The 21,850-nt window shown below is 36.9% G+C and overlaps 1 long non-coding RNA gene across 2 annotated transcripts in view; it reads left to right on the forward strand.

The window, feature by feature from the left end:
* The first annotated feature begins 17,579 nt into the window (after positions 1 to 17,579).
* The window catches only part of LOC137850615 (uncharacterized), a 79,723-nt gene continuing 75,452 nt past the window's right edge, over positions 17,580 to 21,850 (forward strand). Inside the window, exons 1-2 of one of the 2 annotated variants that reach the window (XR_011092677.1) lie at positions 17,580 to 17,716; positions 20,806 to 20,892. This is a non-coding gene — a long non-coding RNA (uncharacterized lncRNA). Of the gene's footprint in view, positions 20,893 to 21,850 lie in introns of both variants that reach the window. The other variant, XR_011092676.1, reaches the window with a different exon arrangement.

Raw genomic sequence — 21,850 nt, forward strand, 5'->3', positions numbered from 1 at the left:
CAGAATGAATCCTTCAGAATTGAAAATTGAATCCTTCAGAATTGAATCCTTCAGAATTTTTTAGAGAGCTTTTTTAAAAATCACAGGTTTTACACACCTCCAAATTTATGGACATAAAATTACTGAAGCTATTCATTAAAAAATCATCCTAAGGAGAAAAAAAAAATAATAAAAAAAAAAATATATATATATATATCTTATAAACTGATTCCTCAAAGCACTGAAGTATGCAGTTAACTTTAATTGAATTAGTTGGGAATTAAGAGCTTATGTAGGCATTGAACAGTCTCAGGACAAAGGCACTAATGAGTTATAGAACCACAGAATCACAGAATATCCTGTGTTGGAAGGAATCCACAAGTATCACGGAGTCTAACTCCTGGCTCCATACAGCACCACACAAAATCAGACTGTCCATCTGAGAGTACTGTCCAGATGCTTCTTGAACTCTGTCAGGCTTGGTGCCCTGACCACTGCCCTGAGGAGCCTGTCCAACCACCCTCTGGGTGCAGAACCTTTCCCTAACACCCAGCCTGACCCTCCCCTTTCCCAGCTCCATGCCATTCCCTTGGGTCCTGTCGCTGTCCCCAGAGAGCAGAGCTCAGCGCCTGCCCCTCCGCTCCCCTCCTCTCCCTGTTGTGAGGGAGCTGCAGGCTGCCACGAGGCTTCCCCTCAGCCTGCTCTGCTCTGGGCTGAACAAACCAAGGGACCTCAGCCGCTCCTCACGTCTTGCTCTCTAGACCTTTCACCATCTCTGTAGCCCTCCTTTGGACACTCTCTCATAGTTTTATGTCATTTCTGTACTGTGGCGTCCCAAACTGCCAGTACTCAAGGTGAAGCTGGACCAGAGCAAAGTGGGACAAACCCTTCTCTTGACCAGCTAGCCATGCCGTTCTTGATACACCCCAGGACACAGCTGTCCCTTTGGGCTGCCAGGGAACACTGCTGGCTCATATTCAACTTGCTGGAAACCAAAATGTCCAGATCCCTTTCCACGGGGTTGCTCTCCAGCCTCTTGTCTCCCAGTCTGTATGTATAGCCAGGGTACCCTTCCAGGTGCAAAATCCAGTACTTGCTCTTTTTAAACTTCTTATGGTTAGTGTTTTCCCAGCCCTCTAACCTGTCAACATCTTTCTGCAAGAACTCTCTACCCTCGATGCAGTCATCCACTTCTCCCAATTTAGTGTCGTCCACAAACTTATTTAGTATATCTTCAAATCCCAGTCATTTATGAAAACATGAAAGAGAACTGGCCCTAAAATGGAGCCCTGGGGAACCCCACTAGTGACTGGCTGCCAGCGCAATGTAACCCCATTTGCTATAACTCTTTGAGCCCCACCCACCAGCCAATAGTTCACCCATCATATTATGTATTTGTTTAGCTGTATGCTGGACATTTTGTCCAGAAGGATATTGTGAGAAACAGAATCAAAATCTTTGCTGAAATCCAAAAAAGATTGTAGCAACTGGCTTCCCTTGCTCAGCTAGATGGGTGACTGTCATAAAAGGAAACTAAGTTTGTTAAGCAGGACCTTCTCCCCGTGAATCCATGCTGGCTGTGACCAGTGACCATACTGTCCTTCAGGTAACTTTGAGTTACCTCCCAGAATAATTTTCTCTGTAATTTTGTCAGGCATTGTTCCTTTCAACAGTGTTCCCTATTACTGGAAGGATAGATGAAAACACTACCTGTGTGCCTGATCCTTAAACCAATTACCCCAAGACCCTCAAGTAACATTTGATTGCCTTGACTTTTCTAGTAATGTCTTTTACCCAGGCTTCAGGGAGGCATCAGAGTTCCCTATGGGTTGGGTTCTATCAGCATATTGGGCCCTCTGTTCCCCTCAGGAGGGAGTCACCCATGCTACATCTTACTATGTGTTTTTTTTTTGTTGTTGTTTGTTTGTTTGTTTTATACAAAGTAAGAACATATGGAAATGCATGGGATTCAAGGGGGCATGTACTGTTCCTGTTTTTACAAGATACCTACAAACATGGAATGAGTTGATAAGGACCGTTCTCATTTCCATGATACTGGAAAAGAAGAAAAGGAACAACAGAGGTTTAATAGAAAGACTTCCATGTTCCTACTGTTAGCTTTGCTCTGTACCCTGTGCCACTAATTTCACCACCTTGGAAAGATACAATTTCTTTTCCCATCTTGATACAAAGAGAAGATATAAAATGAGATGAGATATTCAGTCATCAAAGAACATTTCCATTAAATTATTTGGTGATCTTTTTGGTTTATTTTCATTCTCCTTTCCCCCTCTTTCTCTCTCTTTTTATTTTTATTTTATTTTTATTTTTATTTTTATTTTTATTTTATTTTTTTTTTATTTTTATTATTATTATTATTTTTATTTTATCTGGGAGAAGGGAGAAGAAAAGATATATCAGTCTTTGCTCCCTATGGTGCAAAGAAACAGCTGGCTACTTGTACCGCTTTAGTAGTTTTTTTCAATACTGAATAGATTGGAGAAAACAGCAAGGACAAAAGAATTGATTCCAATAATATTTTTGGAGATGTACATGCAGTTACTTATGTTCTCTGACCCTTTATATATTTAGTTATTTTAATCATGGGACAACAAGCAGATTAAGTGACAATACAGACTTCTGTAATGCATTTCTTAGGCAACATTAAAAGAGAATATTATAGATTACTTTTCATTGTAGCTAGTCCCACTGCACACGAGAGCAAATACAACCTGCATTGTGCTCCTAAGAATTGTTGGGTGGGATGTTTTCAGAGATTTTGCTTCCTCTGGAGAATTCAGAAATGCTAATTCACTCAACTAATTATTGGTATGAATGGTTAAGTTTTGACAAATATTCTAAATTGATGTTTTCTCAAAAGTCTTGAAGCCTTTCATTATTATGTTACATTTTTAAATGGAACATAATCCAGTCTTTCAATTCAAAATAGAACAGAATAGAATAGTTGAGTTGGAAGGAACCTTCAAGGATCATCTTGTCACTGCCTGACCTCTTCAAGGTTAGCCAAAAGTTAAAGCATATTTTTGAGGGTATTGTTTAGAGGCATCTCGAACACTGATAGGCACAGGGCATCAACCACCTCTCTGAGAAGCCTGTTCTGGCATTTGACCACCCTCACGGTAAACAAATTTTTCCTCATGTCCAGCCTGACCCTCCCTTTGTGCAGCTTTGTGCCGATCCCACCCATCCTGCCACTCCAGCTGTAGGACTCATCCCATGAAGTCTCACTACTACCAATGATGTCATGGCTCTGGGGAGGGACTAAAGCTTCCCAGAAGAGGACCAGCTCATCCAATTAGTTCCTTGTACTGCATGCATTGGTATACAAGCATTTCAGATGTGCTTCTGAACCTGCAGCACTCTCTGGAGGGGCACAGTCTCCCATTAGCCTTGCCACCTTCAGATGGATCTGCACCATCCCTTGGCATAACCTCGGTGTTCCTAAAGGTACCCTCCTCCCTGACTGATGTTCTCAATTTCTCTCTTAAAGCCCTCCCAATCAGTCTCAGCAGGTTACAAGCCAAGAAATATTTCCTCCATGGAGACAGGTGGGTGGCTGTAGCCCACACCTGCCAGGGAGCTGAGCAGACTGGCAGAGCAGGCTGCCTGCTGGCAGTGGGACAGAGTGCTCCGTGCTTGTGCCAAAGGTCCTGGGCCTGGATAGGCACCATGTGGCTACCTGACCGTGGGGGGAACTGGCCACGTGCACAGCTGGCTGCACCCAGCTCTTGGAGGGACCTCTTGTGACACCGCTCACCCACTGGCTGGTGCCTCCATGCTCATGGCACACACAGCACACAGTGCTCACAGCAGCTGCTGCTGCTGCCACCACTGCTGTTACAAGAAAATGCTTAAACAATTGAACCTAATGTGGTAGAGAATAACTAGTCAGATCAAATAAAAGAAGCAACTGTAGTCAGAATAAGTTCTGACTTTTTGAGAGATAAATTATTCACAACAATAGTTTTTAATATGTTGTACTCTATTCACAGCTTGTAAAAGAGTTACGTTTAAATCTTTTATTTTAAATGTGCCAAACAGTATGTTGGACAAATAATTCTACTATTACTGCTCCTTTCCATGTATTAATTAGTTCTTTTACCCATATTAGTGCATGATGAAGGCAGTTCCATATCCTTTCTCTGATACAGGTCTAACAGCCAAATGCTGTTCCATCTTCATCTTAATTCTGGGTCTACCCATATTCAGAGTGTCAGTGCCCTTAGTGCCCATGTGCAAAAATAAGAAATTCAATTGAATTGTCCATGTTGGATACGACATAGCATGAGATGTTCTTATTGTGATACTGGAGGAACTGATAAGGGTATTTTGTGGGCTGTTTATTTTTATAGACAAGCAATAAAATAATTAATTAGCCTTTATACAGAAATGTTAAAAAAAGGGATAAGAAATTAATGTTCAAGTGTCTAGCTGAACAAACATGTAGAAGTTCTAAGTGTGTTTGTTGCATTTGTATTGCATTACAACATCAACTTTCTTAGGGATTTTCTTTTAAATGACAGCTCTGAAGCTGAGTTATATTCTATTGTAATATGTGTAAGTGCGAAGATCCAAGACAAATTTAAACTTGTAAGTTAAACCCTGAATTAGTAGCTGAGGAGAAAACCAGACATGCCACAAATGGAGCTTGAATAACTCAGTGTCAGCACTATGGAAAAAAATTGTGATTTTTAAATTGGTTCCCCTTTCCCTAGGGGAAAACACAACAGAGAGGCGACCACTCACAAAGCTTAGTCAGACTTTTTGTTATTAAGTTAATATATACATATAAATGTGTGTATTACTTTAGTTTAGCTGACAGCTCCAATTTTATAGTGTTTACTTTCACAGACACAATGCTTTGCTAAATCTTAAAAAAAAAAAAAAAAAAGTTTATTTTTACTCTTATGTACTCTGAAGATTGTATAAAAATGACATTTGGTGGAGATTTGTTCTTGAAGATAACTGCTTCAAATTGCAAGCTAAGATAGTCATTTAAGATCACAATTGTATATTACAGTATTTCTGTATAAAAGAATCAGCTGATAGATTCTCAGCAACCGGTAAAGCAGATATTAAAACTTTTTGCCATGTAAATCAAAATCCATTTCAGCATTACGGTTCTTCAGGCTTTTTATGTATAATTTATTACATAGTTTTAAATTTCTAGACATAAATTTCTAGTTTTGTTTATTTATAACCCTAACTTTTAATTCTTCAGGCCTAATTTTCAGACTTTAAGAGTTTTCTGTTTACATTTATAATCATATTTAACCACATATACATGTATGATTAGTCTGAATTCAGGGAATCTGAAGCTTCTTTAAAAATAAATGAAAAGTATTAGAAATAAATATAAGCAACAGCATTGAAATCCCTGTTAGTTTTCATATGTATTGAAATATAGACTTTAGTAGCTAACTTTAGGACAGTTATGTAGTCTTTTACTTTTTAAAGAGCAATCTCTGAATCCAATCTGTGACACCACAGCTGTGAGTTAAATGGAAAGTTTTTTAACTGGGGTATACCCAGAACACATTACTTTCCATTAAAGTATTATATAAAGACCCAAATGAAGTTCCTCTTTATGGCAGAGTATGAAAACATAGCAAAATGGAACATATTATAAATATACCCAGATATTTCAAGTGTAAGCACGGGAAAATATTTTAAATCACAATAACTGTTTACATAAACACTCTGTCGATGTGAAGTTTTTGTTGTTGTTTTGTTTTGTTTTGTTTTTGCCTTCATTGGCTGTATTTTCTGTACAATGTATAAAAAAAGATTACACATAAATAACAGATTCAAGAAAGACGTTGTACTATTATTACAAAAAAAAGCACAGGATCACTGCTTATTCATATACAACCAAACCGTGGAAACAGGACACAACTGGTCTATGTACTTCTGCTTGACAGAACACATGGTATCTCAGTCAGGGGATGCAGTTTAGCCCAGTAGTAAATTAATAAGGTTTTCAAACAGAATATTGCAAAATGAAGGTCTTTCTAAATTTGGCTCTCCCCTAGTAATAGGGGAGAATAATTAGAATTAATTACTCAGTCCACCATTTTCTTTAAATAAACAATAAATAAACAATAAATAAACAATCTGCTTATTTTCAGTAGTGTATTTCACCTCCTCAGTGACCTTCACTAATTCTGTAAACCTTTAATCATTCCATTTTTACCTCAGCTAAGTCCCATGTACATCTGTACATTTGACTCTAGTTTTTACTGAGAACAGTGAAAATTGTTTAAGGATGCCTCAGGGTTTCATCAGCAAGTATTTTTTCTGTTAGTACTAGACAATATGTTATTAAATGATATTACATCATTATTTTTGTCTGTCTCACGGGCTAAGGAACATACACAAATCTAATACTTGTGAGTAACAGAGTTAGCTTTAAGATGTGCAGTGTTGCACACATTCCATAAGTATCAATTACATTTTTGCTGTTCCCATCTCTGGGATTTCCAGAACTGGTTTATGAAGTTGTCAATAATTCATCCATGCTGACAGGGCCGAATTATCTTCTTTGGACTAGTACCCCACAAAAAAAAAAAAAAAAAAAGAGTATTCTTCTGAATATGAACACTACACACCAAGCACCTTTTTACTTTCCTCTTAAGGTTTCAAGGAATGCTACATGGTTTAATTTCCAAATATTTTTATAACAAATTGCATAGGCAAAAATACTGTTAGTCACAAATGAAATTTCTAGAGAGCAGATGAAAAGGTGATTTTGTAGCTAAAGCATTTGGCTTATGAAGATGAAATCTTCACATACACTGGATTTGGTAGGCCTCTGGGTACCTTATCTAGGGACCAAGCAGAACCACAGCTCTGAACTTGTGCTACTAAACAAGTCCAGGAGGCCTTGCTGGCCAACAGTGACTTTCACAGCCAGTTCTTGGACTACCGCCACACGTTCTCATCCTGGCGCAGGCGATGTGTACTGACAGCTGTGGGCTGCAACTCACCTTTATTACACTCCTCAACATGTCCCTACATTAATCATACTGATGTAGAGGGGTGAGAATGATCAAGGCCAACCCAGAAGCCTGTTTAAAATTTTGAAAATGCTTTCTTCTGTAGACACTATTATTTATTTATTTATTTATTTATTTTTAACTATTCAAAGCTGCTTTGGTTGTGGATAGTTAGAGCAGCTTATTCTACTGATCAACGAAATCAACATATATCTCTGTACTGTGAGGGACTGATCCTTGTCCTTATTCCACCATTTTCTTTTAGCTGTTCTTTTCTGTGGTTCAAGTATGTTTTCACATAGATCATCAAAACTATCCTGCAGACAAAGTTCAAGCACTGACAATGAAAATATATAGGTGGAACAGGTGGTGCCAAGAAACCAATACTCTATTTTCTGAAGGAATAACTGGCAAGCTGGAGGGCAGATGACCCTGTTTATAAAATCCTCTTGATCCCTGTGGAGGTACATGTGTATTGGTAGCATTAAAAAAATAATAATAAAAAAATGCAGGAAGGAAAAATAGAAATGATAATTAGATGTAGAAGAACCAAAAGAAAAGCCAGTTTACTTAGTAACAGAAGAGGTGGGAAACACCTCTGAATTTATATTGTGGGCATAAACAGTAAGTTCAACATTTCATGAAAGATGTGAAAGAGAAGCACAGACAGCCTTTGGAACGAAAACAAAGGAGGTTTAATTGAGAGTAGGTCATATTGAAAGAGGTTTGTGGCTTGGGCATGCTTCTAAGTCCCCAGGCACTCCAGGTATTCCAGATAGATATTGGTGGCCTTCCAGACCTGTCTGCCCTGGACATATGTAAATATTTCTTCCAGATATTAACTCCTCTGCACTGGATTTTGCTCCTCTGGTATTACAGTTCACAGATGACAATTCATAAGCTATAGCCAGCTGCTAGCTGACTTAACAGTGTTAGCTGAAAAAGGCTTTACGCATGCACTTCAAGAACCACCTGGCTTCTTATCAGCTGTAATGCATTAAGTATTTTCATTTGCGCTAGATGCTTGTGTGTTGGTGGTTCCAGTGGTTTCAGTCAGGAGTGAGCCACATTACCCACTGTGCACAGAAAAGCATCAGCCTTGAATGATTCAAGAATCCACTCCTTCACTTCTGCAAAGGTCTCTGCCTGTGCTTGGGTGTAGAACTGATGCCTAGCACTGCAGTGGATGTGAAAAAGACTGGAGAGGATGCATGGAGCACTGTTTACTGATACACTTAGAAGGTTTAAGAAGAGATCTGCCTCTTCCTCTGATTATTTTTATTCTTGAGTTTCAGTACAGGCTGATTTTCCTCCTGTAATTATTTTTAATGTTTTTATTTGCTATGCTTTTTTCAAAGTCCTTGCTTGTGCTTTTTTCAATGTATATAAATACGCATATTTTTTTACTGTTGTCTAATATGAGAGATATAGTAACAATACTGTTATGACCAATGGTACAATGATTTATCCTTAGTGAAGGAGATATCCATAGTTATGTTTCTCACTTGAAGTTTGGTAAATTTAACTGTAATGGAGATACAGGCTCCTATTACGTTAAGTTATAAGAAATAATATTCTGAAGCAGTTAAAGCCTAAATAGACAAAGAGTGACTAAGAATGGAAGGCTGTACTCTGGTCTTCTAATTTTCAGCTGTGGCTTCTAGACTAGCCTCTGCAGGCTCTGCACCTACCACTCCATTACAGACATTAGACTCTGTTCTAAGCAAAACACCCAGAAGAGGCTGCCCTTCAATGCCATCTGTGTGGGATAATGAGTAAGCATCCACGTGCTAACACGTGGGTGTGATGCAAACATGCACGATGCAAGTTGCAGTAAAAATGGCTGACATACATTAGTCAACAGGAGAAAGAGACACACTGACCATGCCCATTAATATAGATCTTTGCTTCTAAAAACAACATTTAAATTCTCATTCAGCTTCTATGTTGACATTATTAGCCATAAGTTGCTACTTAACAGTGTTACAAGGGTGACGATCCTTGAGAAAGAGGGAAGATGGAGAGAGGAATTGTAGGCATATTGTTATATTTCAGACAGTACCTATTTTTTACAGAACTATAGCTGCCCCCATTACCTTCCTGGACTCTAAATTAATTATAGAGCTTGCAGGTCTTTGGTGAAAAGGGTTGGTAACCTAGCCACGTCTACAGACAGAAATAGAGAATTAGAATTAGAAATAGTTTCACAGGAGGGGCCTCATAAACCAGTTTGCAACCCCATAATTGCAACCCCATAAGTCAGTTTGCACGGTAGAAAAATAAAATTATTTCAAACATTAAGTGATGTAAGTTTGTAGATTTTCTGGTTTTGAAACAGAAATCATGGCTGCTTGAAGGGGAATAGAGTGAGTGTGATCATTTTGTGTTGCTACCTACAGAAGCAATGCCTGAGAGCATTCTCCTTTTTAACTTAATATAAAAGGTCTCAAGCATTAACACAAGCACTCTTTCACACTCTCTCTTGATATCTGCCACCTTTATGGACTTTCTGGAAAAAGTATGCTATCTGAAAGATGCCACATGTGGCATTGACAGGCAGCTATAGAAAGAACAGCGGACAGCCAGTAAATCACTCAGTGGTCTTTCCTGTCCTTTCAGCCATATCTTACAGAATCTACAATTTCTGCCTTTGCAGTGTACTTCAATGTCAGAGTTTATGTTCTCTTTAAACTTTTATATGTGAAAGTGACAGAAAAGATACACATTCTATTGCTAATTGATTTTTCTCTCCTTTCAGAGCATAAGTGCACAAGTCCTAGCATGTGTTAACAAATGTTTCAGTGTTCCCAAGTAGTCTGCCTGAGTACAAAGTAGTTGTTTTTTTCTCCTCGGGGGGGGGGGGGGGGGGGGGGGGGGGGGAGGAGGGAGGGGGAACTTTTTTCAAACCAGGTCTTTTCATACTACTGTCAGTTTGTTCAAAATCTTTGGAAAACCTTCATATCTGAAATGAAATTTTCAGTGCTAGTCAGAGTATAAGCTGATGGAAAAAAACATGTAACCTTAGCCTATTTCATGTACATACTTTTTTTTTTTTTTCATCTGTTCAAATGTTTTTGGCAGTGAACCAACTCTTCTAAGAGAAGCTACTACAAAGACTGTATTAAATATCCTAGTAAAGCCTCTGTAGTTGTTAAAATCTGCAATAAAAGATAATAACCAGTACTATCTGCTCTGCCAAAGGGTCAGTGTAGCCTAGAATTTTCCCTACATCAGTGGCTATACATAAACACCAAAGAAAGAGTAAAAAAAAGTACAAGCACATATAATGCTTGTTCTGTGACTGTTTATATTATGGCCACATAATTTAATCTCACTAAACAGCACTTTCATAAGTTAACAGTGGCTGTGCCCTCAGATGCCATTGTGGAACTTGATTCAGGAAATGCTGATCTGTGCCCCTCAGAAATTTCAGATGGCTGTGGGATGGCTCAGATTGACTGAATACACCATGTTTTAGAGAATCCAAGTCTTTTTCACATCATTTCATATTTAAATCTCAGAAATGAAAATTAACTGTTATATAAGTACGAGTACCCCTAAAACAGAAGCAATGAATTTTAACATAGTGCGTAGGCCATGGAAAAGTTGAGCTGCAGCTATTTTGAAGTCTTACATATACTCTGTAATGGCTTAATTTGGGGCTGAACTTAAAGCAAGGTGTCACAGTTCTTTTTCTTCTTCCAATGAGATGTTATATAAATAAATCATTTCCAAGTACCTAGTTTTTATACAGTGCTTTCCAATAGATGTTCTGAGCACAAAATCAAATATATTTGTCTTCTCTTGTCTCAGCTGTAGATAGCTTTAGTAAATGTTTCTCTTACGCAAACTCAGATTTGTTACAGTGAGAACCAGATTTGCTAATCCTCTTGCCTCCTTTGCTACTTCAGGGACACAAAGCATCATGTATAATTTCTGGCTGGCCAGAGACAAGGATAAGTGGTGTTACACATCTAATTCAAGGAGCTTTCACAGGGCTATCCAGCAGACCCAGGAAACACAGACACACCACAAGTCCCTTGTCCAAAACTGGGTTTTAACTCTGTGGAGTTTGTTTTGTATTTGCTGTATGAAATGTTTCAGCCTTAGGGGTGCTGGGAAGTGCCATGGACAGGGCAGGCCAGGTGCCCACAGTCCCACTGTGCCCTAATTTTTTTAATAACTGTAGCAATTACAGTGCAGACCAAACTTCAAATTTCAATGCCTCTTTCATGTCTTGTAAGAAGATGCAGAGTGTCTCTTGGGTAGGGCCAATTTTACATTGCAGAAACACAAAATATTTTCAGCAAAGATTAAAATCAGTCAGAATGCCAACTCCTGCTATTTGTATTGGGCCTTCAAGAAACAAAACACCAACAAAAACAAATAAAAATCAGCTAGATGGCTAAAAGTCCATGTTAGCCTTTGGCAGACTTTTTGTTAGAGAGTAGAGAGTCTAGCCAGCAGCCTGTCATCGTCTTATGTTCAAGTGATGCCACCTGAAATGGAACAGATTGTCTAGCTGTTCTTGATCTGTTCCTGATTTAATCATCACTGCATTGCAGTATGGCAGCAGGTTTCCCCAGTTTTCACCTGTAACTGATCGGTGAAACCTAGACATGCTGAATGTATTCATTAATTGCAAATTGTGTTGTCTTGAAACAGGTGGGTTGTCCATGAGTCTTTTCCAGAGATGAAATTGTCTCAAGCATGTTTTTTCTTCTGAGGCTTTAGAAGTAAACTGTTAACTAAATATTCACAACAAAATAAATGTCTCTCCATCCGGCACCAAAAGTGCAAATGGTCCCAGGGTGATACGAGACAATTCAGAGTAACAGTAAACAGAGTTACATCTTCCTTTTGGCAATTTTATCATCAACCATGATTTAATTCTACTTCATCATTTTTAGCACTGTTCTGTGTTTTGACTCTGAGACTAATGGATTTAGGCAAAATGTGGTTTGAATGAAGGAAGGGTTTTCACCAGTGTATTTTTAGAAGATTCATGCTTTAGAGAAAGGGGGGATTGTGGTAAGGGAAGAGATTGATTTCTCCAGGGTTTCCAGAAAGCTGCTGGCAGGACAAGAAATAGGATCCTCGTCTCCTGCGGCTGTGCCTGCTGTTCTGTCCAGCAGCCCCCGTGGCTTTTCATAAGTAACAGTCACAAAAAGCAGGGCCAAGAAAATGCCTTCATCATAAACCAATAAGCAAGATGTATTCAAATGCTTCCAGCAGTTGTTGAGCCATTGATTCACAGTCATCCCTCAAAACACCAAGCATGAAGAGCAGCAACTCTTTTCATTCCTGCAGCACATATCTGTGCAGCACAGGCATTAGGCAACGGAGCAGCCTAATTATGAGGGTTTGTCCCAGCCTTAATGCAGCTTAAGAACAGCTGCTTTAAGTTGCAGTATTGGCCTGTGGGTGCCTCTAAAGATGCTTTTCCCCCTTTTCCTTCACAGTGGATCTGTTCTGTGGCCTTCAGCAAGTCAATAAATCTACTTAAATAGAATAGAAATACTCTGATTTGCAAAGGGTGTTCCAGCAAGTTACAGGCTGCTTGCTGTCACCTCTTAATCCAAAAGGAGTCACCGCCATTTAAAATGACATATTGCGCTATTTGTAACATTTTCTAAAAGGCTGCTTAGCCAGGTGCAACTCTGATCTCACAGGGGCAGGAGCCACAGCTGCAAATGGATGAAAATCCGGATTTTTGTAGTGCCAATGAGAGAAGATCACCAGATGGGAAATTTAGCAGGAAATCTCAGTGCCATTATGAATCTCCCCCTCTGCATTTCCAAGTGAAAACGAATGCTTGAATGCTGAAAATTATGACATATTAAAAAATTATTGTGAATTGCAGAGAGCTGGCTCGGATATACCTGAGGTTCTGAAATTGCAGATGGCAAATTTAACAACGCATTGTGACATGCTTTTCCTGCAGATATTAGGTGAGCAGGGAAAAGTGCACAGAATATCTAACAATGGCTTCCAGTGGGATTGGAAAACCCAAACAAAGTGAAACAGGAAATTAACATACAGGAGCTTGTCGATGTACTGTGTTTTCAATAATACAATCTACTGCTTCTGCTGTCTTTAGTACAAAACATTTTCAAGCAAGTATTGACAGTCTGTCCTCATAGCAAAAGAATTGCACACAGATTTACAGATGCTGTAGTAGATGACTTGGATTACTGAAATGTTTTTAATGCTGAATATTTTGTATGTGAGGCACAGTAGTCTTGCAGGCAAGTCATAGGAGAGGGAGCTGTTGGAAATACCCTGTATTTACAATGGAAATAATCTGTCTTTTTGATGAACGATGAGTAAATTCTTCACATGATGACAGCTTCCTAAAATTTATTTGTGATGGAGGTCAAATTTTATCATCACCACAAATCGTATGTAACGTGAATCGATAGCTGGTGAAATTCACCATAGAGCTCAGGAGACAGCCACTAGAGTCTAGCATTAAGCACTTACTTTTGCATAAGTCTTACTCTTGCATGTTTGCATACAAATATTTTGAGGGGTGTGGAATTACATAGATATATGCCAGGAATGTTTTCAGACTTTTTATCTTGTAGGATAGTCACAAATGTAAATTCTCTCAGCTTTTATTATATATGTGAAAATACTAGAATATCTACTGTAATATTTTTTTAGTAGTAAAAATATTTTTACAATGCAACTCTTTAGGTAAGTTTTCTGGTTTCCTGTATTTATATCTCTATTTCCTGTATTTGTATCTTTCTATATGTATTTATATTTTTATAATGTAGTGACATTGAGGGTGCTAACTACTGTCTTTATCATTTGTGATCATTGGGATACCTGCCCAGACATTTTCTTGAGTGTCTTCTAAGGATTCTTCTGCCTTGGTCTGATAATATCCAAGTTTGCTGAAGCAACTTAGCTAAATATATATAGATGAAATACTCTGATGAAATTCATGGTTCCTCATCTTAGAGCTACATCATTTGAGAAACAGTGTATTGAGTACTTACCTAGAAATCAGAAGTCCAAGTGTGGTTTCCTTAATTTGCCATGGACTTCCTATGTCAGGGACACTTTGGATGTTTCATAGCTAAAGATGAATATAGGAGTTGATAGGATTTCCAGAAATACCAGATCTTAATTCAAGCTTAACCTGTACAAAAATCGACTCAGAAAGTAAAAACTGTAAACTAAGATGAGGGAGGTTTGTTTCCAGAACAGATTTTTTTCTAGCTTTGAAATAAGCCTCTCTTTTGCATGAAAAGCACTTCTGTAAAGTGGAGATAACAGCCCATCTCTACCTCAGAGTCATGTTGGAAGGAAAATACATTTTAAATTCTGAGGGGATCTGAAAGAAACAAGTTGGTAAGTAGGAAATAAATACAGTTTCTAGAATTTGACATCTTCTAAGCTAGTGGGAACATATATTAATTGTGTATTGGATAGTGTGATCCTTGAACAATATCAAGAAGGGAATGGAGAAATTGCAGCTGCCTAATTGGCTAATTAGCCTTCCCTAAACAATAAGGTAACTTTGCATTGCATTTATTTTATCACCTTCATATTCAAATTCTAGAAGCTAGATACGTGCTTTGAGATAGACACAGAAAAGAGTGTCCCTGCTTCACATTGCAAGTGTTGTGGAAGTTGCTTAAAATAAACAGCTGAGATCCAATAAGATCTAGCCCATTTTTGTGTGAGTAGTGCTTACTCTTGCTAGTAAGTCCTATTAGTATGGTGAATATTGATGAGCCACAAACGTGTTATGACAGTGAAGAAGTAATGGAAGTTACAGATCTCAGGAAATCCTTAGCAACAGCCCTGCAGTGAAATCAGGAAAATGATACAGATATTGCTCCGAGTTATTGTACAGTTTTATTGCAAGTTATTGTACAGTTAGGTGAGTGAGCAATGCAGAAATGTGAGACAGCTAATGTGTGAACACAGCACGTGCGCGTGCATGCAAAAATGCACATGTATAAAGCTTGCTTGAAAGTATTCTGTCAAAACTGCTTTCTCAGAAACCAGTGAACTTTTAAAGTAAACTGGTATTGTTACAAGATATTCATATTTTCCACTGATTTTTTTTTTTATTATTTGTTTAAAGGCCTGTGTTCAGGTCATTGATGTTGCCATCCTAAAGTAACAAGACTCAGAACAGTTAATCCCTACACTGTGTTTCTGTAGGAGACCACTAGGTCACTGCCAAGCAATGGGCATAGAAGAAGTTGTAATAGGGCTGAAATTAATAGCTGTCTGTTGATCTGTTCACACAAATTTCTAGGCCTGTGCTCAAGTAGCTGGAGTTCTGTTATAGCCCAAATGTGTGAAATCCAGAAACTCTCATTAATGACTGAGTATTCCTGAGGTCCCTGTGAATATCAAATGCCATTAAAAACTTGTCAAGTTTTATGGTCACCTTCACAATTAAATTAGAGATAAAGCAGTTCATTTATCAGCTAACAGATAATTCTCAGTCTAGTTTCTGTAAGTATAAACTTAATAGCCTCTCTCCATTTTTCTAACATAAGCAGTCTTGGTTTGTCTTTGGCTGTCTTTGGGTAAGACGCTCTCCAAGCTCTTTTTTTTTTTTTTATATGACCCATCTCATTGCTTATAGTTTTACTTTTCCCACTGTCCATAACTGTTCTTTGAGAAGTGGTCAACAAAGCAGGAAAAGGCACTTTTCTTTTGTAGAATATCTTCCTTCAGCAAAATATTGTGTTTTTTTTTTTTTTTTTTGTCTCTATACTATATGCATCAATATATGTAGTAGTATTGAAAGGAGGAAAAAAGGAAGGGAGAGTGTCTGAGAACTACCAGTTTCTTTAGCATATAGGTGAGAAATAAAATGCAAGATATGCTTTTAACTGAGAAGTGTCAGTAGCATATAAAGGAAACTTCTATACTTAAAATCTTACATTTTGTAAAAGGCAAGACAAGTACAAATCTTATGGTGTTTTGAATATCAGATGGTTCCAGGAAATATGGAATGGAAAAGATATTGAAGGGCTTGAGCAAAGTAAGCAAATACGGGGACATTCTGTAGTCACTCAGGAGCTCAGACCATTTGGATCCAAATTTTTACAGATGGAGAAGTATCAGACAGACCCTTCTGCAATTCCAAGCACAGTCAATGCAGCTTCCAGAAAAGGAGCAGCCAAAACAGAAAACAGGTGGCCCTACGTTGTTTTAACAGCAGTCTGAAAAATGACTATTGCACCTATCAAAGCTTATGCTTTTCCTGGCTTCAGAATTTCCATTACTGCACAGGGGCTACACTGAAGCTCTATGAAAGTGAATACAATGTTTGAACGATGTGCTCCAGCCTTAATGATAATTGTTTGTTCAATTTCTGCATCCTAGCCAAAGACTGCAGAAGGTTATCCTGTCCTCCAAAATTGTATAATTTGCCTATGACAAAGTACCTAAGAAAATGGTCTGCAATCACTAGCAAAGATCAATAGACATCAGCACTTCATCTTCCAGACCATAAGATGTCATGCAATTTGGGCATGTATTACTACTATTTATCTTATTTATTATCTGGATCAATTTTATATAAAACCAAGATTCCAAATGAGACACTACCAATTCAGAATGGCATTTTCTCAGGAAGCAGATTTCTTAAAAAAAGATCAGGTGGACTGAATCACGAAGTATTTGGCATTCTTTCCTACATGACTTACATGAAAAGTAATTAGAAAAAGGCAGCTCCAGAGTGCTATGGAACAGCTCCATACCAGACACAACTGATTCAAGTGAGTGGTTGAAAATATCAAAAAGGGAGAGTTGATAAATCTTTCTGTCTCTGTTTTGTTCTATACTTGTATTATTACCATTCCTTTCACAGAATTTCGAAACTGGAGAGGACTGTCATGATCATCTCACCAAGTGGGATGGAGAATTTCATTACGGAATTCCTGCCTCCAATCCATAATTCCTAAGTAGTAGTTGGTGCCATTCAGGAAGATGCTTGGTCTTAATTTAAACATTTCAAAAGATAGAAGGTCCCTCGCAGTCTTGCTAAATCACTCTAACTGTTAGTCATTCACTTTTCTGTGGTGCATTTCTCATTTCAACTTTTCTAGAGTCACTTCCAATATTTCCCTACTGAGGTTTCCAAACTTTTCTTATCGTAAACTTGTAGATTCCTGTAGGTGTTGGGAAAGCTACTCTTAAACATTTGTTGGATAAAATAGGTAGGTTTAGGTCATTTTAGTGTAAAGCAAATTTCTCAGGCAATCAAATCTACCACTTGGGATTTTTTTCTATAATATTCTAGGAAACAGCCTGATTTTGAATAGCATTCAAGCCACTGGCTATAAATCATTCCCCAAAGAAGGCTGGATGTTTTATCAAAATTTTATCATAGATGTCTCAGAAAAATACTTGTGACATTTCTGTATACTTAGTTCTAAGAAAGAAAAAATAAATAAATATCTGTTTTTTTCTTGTTACCTGGAATAGAAAGCCACAATAAAGATCTTACACTTTTCATTTGTGTTATTGAAAATACTAGTAATAGTTCACTTATTTTAAATCTGTCTTAAACAATATCAATTTTTTTTTTTTTTTTTTAATAATCAGGTTCTGATTGCCAAGATTAAAAGGAATAAGCAGTTATCTATTACAATGAAGTCTAACTCCAAGGAATTCCATCAAACTACGGTGATTTACATCAGCCCGTGGTATGACCCAGAGCCTTTCTTCTTAGCTATAAGGTAGTTTTATTCAAACTCAAATTTATTTTTTTTAAGATTTTGAATTATCCTGCATTTACTGAATAGTGGGAATCTTACCATTTAAAATATAATTTTAATTTAAAATAAGAGCTGATCTGTTTTATAGATCTCTAAACTATTACATACTTTTGCTGTTCTCAGTTTTAAAATCAAGATCACTCTCTGTATTGGAGATTATTAAATGCATATCAGCTGATGATAGTTATGTAATTCATCTGAAAACAGCAATAAATAAAATATAACCAAAAGCAACCCTGAACACTGACAGTAAATTAAATAGCAAAAGGTGTGAATATTTCCACAAAAAAAATGATGTGTATATATACACTTATATTGTTATAGAACTTTGAATAAGAAGATAGAACAGAGGATAATAAAATAGATCAAGGATCAGTTATTGTCTCTGGCTAAAAAGACATGGCATTTGGTGAAAAATGTGTCTAAGAATTCCACTTTTTTACTGCAAAGAAACTCTAGTGAGTATTGTGTTGATTTATATAAAGTGTGTATGTGTACATACATGTATAACACACACACACATACTTTATGCATGTGCACACACACAATGTTCATAACAAAAAAGGATGGATTAAATTCACCACCCTTCAATGTGGGGTACATTGTTGAATGTTAGGTTATGAAATGCACAAAGGAGCATTTTCCTCATCCTTTTTGAACTCCAGTCTTTGCCGTTTCATCCTGAAGGTCTGTGCCCTGAGCTAGGGTGACATGGAAATGATAGCAATGTAACCAATGATAGTCAGAGGCAGTTCTGGACCTGCGCAGGTTGCCTGGGGATGTTTTGCAGTTGAGATCAGAGGTACTAGGCGAGATCTTGGTGTGAGTTTTGAGTACTGAGACAATTTAGGCTCCAGAATCCAGAATCCTTCTGTGAATATGAGGCTAGGTCTTTTCACAGCTCTGTAGCGTTATGACTGGTTCTTCATATGTATATAAGCAGAATTTATGTCGGTATTCTGGATATTTTACACTCCTAGCACAACATGCATTGGCCAAATGAAAGCCAGATCATTTTTACAGACACTGAACAAAAATGTCCAAAAATGCCAGTTAAGGTGTAACTCTTAGATATAAACGTATGTATGCTTTTACAATTATCATGTATACCTTATGAAAATATTACACAAAACTTGCATGAATGTTATAGTCTATGTAACATAAATTTGAGTTTAAAAACAAATATATCAAAATGACTGCATTTGCTATGTCTGGAAAATCCTATTTTCTGTATATTGAAATAGGTTACTTACTTAACAGCTAACATATTTAATCTCAATATGTTGATCATATATTAATCTCAATATGTTAATCAGGTCTTGGATTTATTCATTTTTTATTCAGAGTTTACATTATTATTGACTACATGTTACAACAGTATTGATTATTTTATGGCAGAATATGCATATATACTGTATATATAAAGGTATGTATATGTAATTTCAAAATTTTGTTCCATCTGAACATCTGAAATTTTAATTTCATCTCTGCATGTCTCTTAAGTATTGCAAAACAATAGCATTTCTCTAGTTCTCTTTGACCAAGAAAGCTAGGTTCCATTTTTTCCTTTTTTTTTTTTTTCTTTGGAAGTTCTGACAAGGAAGAATGCTAGGCGATTCATTTGATCCATAACCAGAACAAATCCAAAGTTCATCTGAGTCTGTATAAGTTTTAGAAAGAGTGGAGAATGACGTGGAATATAACGGTGCCTGTTACATGTATTACCCCCGATAATTTATTGTCACAACCTCGCCTTTCATCTCTGTGGAGCAACAGTGTCTCCTGGTGGTCAAGTAGCAGTTAGCATCAGGCAGTTTTCGATTTTTTTTTTTTCCTAAAATATACAACTCCATGGCAGCTAATACTTTTGAAGGCACTATCACAATAAATTTGAGATTCTTATATGAACTGTTTACTTTTTTTTTTTCTTTTGTATTCCAAATGCACTCAAGTGTTTCAGATAGCTGTAGTATGTACATAAATATGTACATATGTAATTTACGTATTATACTTACATATGTACATGTAAGTATGTACATAAATACTTTAGAAGAACTTCATGTTGAAAAAAAATCATTACCAAAAGCCAACTCCCTCTGCCTATGATCTTACTTCTCCTTGACTGTTACTCAAATGCTCTTCCCTTCCCCCTGGCCAAGGATATGTTTGATTATGTGATTTATTTATTTATTTATTTTTAAGGAAATAAAAAAACAACACTTAGTTGTGCTGAGTCTTTAAACATTTCTCATGTGTGTTCACTCTGTGTGTTGCTTGTAGTAAATGGAACTTTCAATCCCTTGTGAAAAAAAATGCTTTATAAATCATTCTAATTTCTTCCATTTCATTTTCTTCACTACACACACAAAAAGGGAAGAGAGTTAATGTTTCCCTATCTTCAAATTCAATTTGAGGCATTTCACTTGATGAAATGTATATTTCCGTAAACATTTCTCACTAGGGATGGCATCTAAATTTGCATTCTGGAATTTGACAGCATACCTTTATAACCTTGCATTGTGTTCATTGATCACTAGCTGCTGTGTGCTATTTAAGTAATTTCCTTTTCATGTTTATCTTAAATTGAAAACAATATAAGGTTCTAAGCCTTCTGTGAAGAAATTCAGTAGTATGAAAATATTGTAGACTAAATATAATTGTTCACTCCTATGTCCAAAGAGCAAAATGCGGAGTTGAATGTACTTAGAAAATCTTTCTTCCATGGCAAGGTTACAGACTTAAATGAGGTTTTATATAATATTATTTTTTTAATGCAAAAATAAAATGTCAATTGAGTCTCTTACTGTGTATGTGTAGGTGCATAAAATACAGAGCTGGATAAAATATAAATTGGAGTATCTATGAATAATATCGGAGAGAGCAGGTAAAGAAAGATGTCCTCCTTCCAAAATACAGATAAGCACGTATCTTTGCCATCGATTGTTAGGTAACTATTCGGAGAGATGAACTCTTTTTATGAAAGTTTTATTGTTAATGTGTGTTTCTCTTTTTCTTTTTTTGCTTTCTTATTGACTAAATACATCATGGAGTTATGGTACCCAGGTCTACAACTGCATGCAGATGGTGACATGCTCATATGAGAAGCCTCAGAGGACAGAGGACAGACATGCAACCAGGTATTACTTAGGTTAAGTCAGGTTTGTTGAATTGACAGACTAGAAAGTATTGTCAAGTCGCAGGAATAACATGATTTCTGAACTTACTGAGCATAATGAAAGGTAGTATTTGTATTTGTTCCAGGAAATGTGCAGTTAAAGACTTCCTCTAAACATGCAAAAATTCAGACTTCTTAATTCAGTATAAATGAAATTGATATCTAGACATTTAAAGATGATTGAATTACTATAATTTTTATATTTTTTCTCACTAAATCTGCTTTTCCTACTACATCTGACTATGCTGCAAGTTCTTTTGTATAAACCCTTTTAAAACGTAAACCCTTTTATAAAGTAATAAAAGTTTAATGAACATACAATGAAGCTTTCCATAAGCTAATGAATATACAGATGACATAGTAGTGTAGCCTTATTTTAGTTTCAGGCATGTAATATTGTGAGATATTCCTGCACCAAAATTCTGGTTCATTTTACACGGCACAACACATTGAAAATTCAGATGCTGGAAAGCACAGATCAGGGAATGCTTGGATCAGGAGCTTTTGTTTTGATATTGATCCTGTTTCTACCAGGTTAGGACTGGTACAAATGCATTGTTTTTGTTATTAAGATCCTTGTAAGAGACATAACATCTATGAACATTGAGAGCTTTCTAAGGAGGGAGGTGTCAGTTTCTCTGGGTTTCAATTAATAAAAAAAAAATCTTCATAAAAAGAAAGCCTTCTGATGTCTGGCAACACAACTTTATAGCTCCTTTCCCCCTTGCTTGCATGAGAGGTTACTCTCTTTTTATAGGTAGAGTGAAGACCCTGTGAAGTGAAGTGAAATAACTGTGTGCAAGATTACACAACTTGTTGATAGAGCAGAGAAGATTATATGATACCTCCTATGCAGTTTTTACAAATAGAATGAGTAACTGTAGTAAGAGCCATTGCTGCAGACAACTGGAGTTGTAGAG

The sequence above is a fragment of the Anas acuta genome, chromosome 2, assembly GCF_963932015.1.
Source record: "Anas acuta chromosome 2, bAnaAcu1.1, whole genome shotgun sequence".
NCBI lineage: Eukaryota > Metazoa > Chordata > Aves > Anseriformes > Anatidae > Anas > Anas acuta.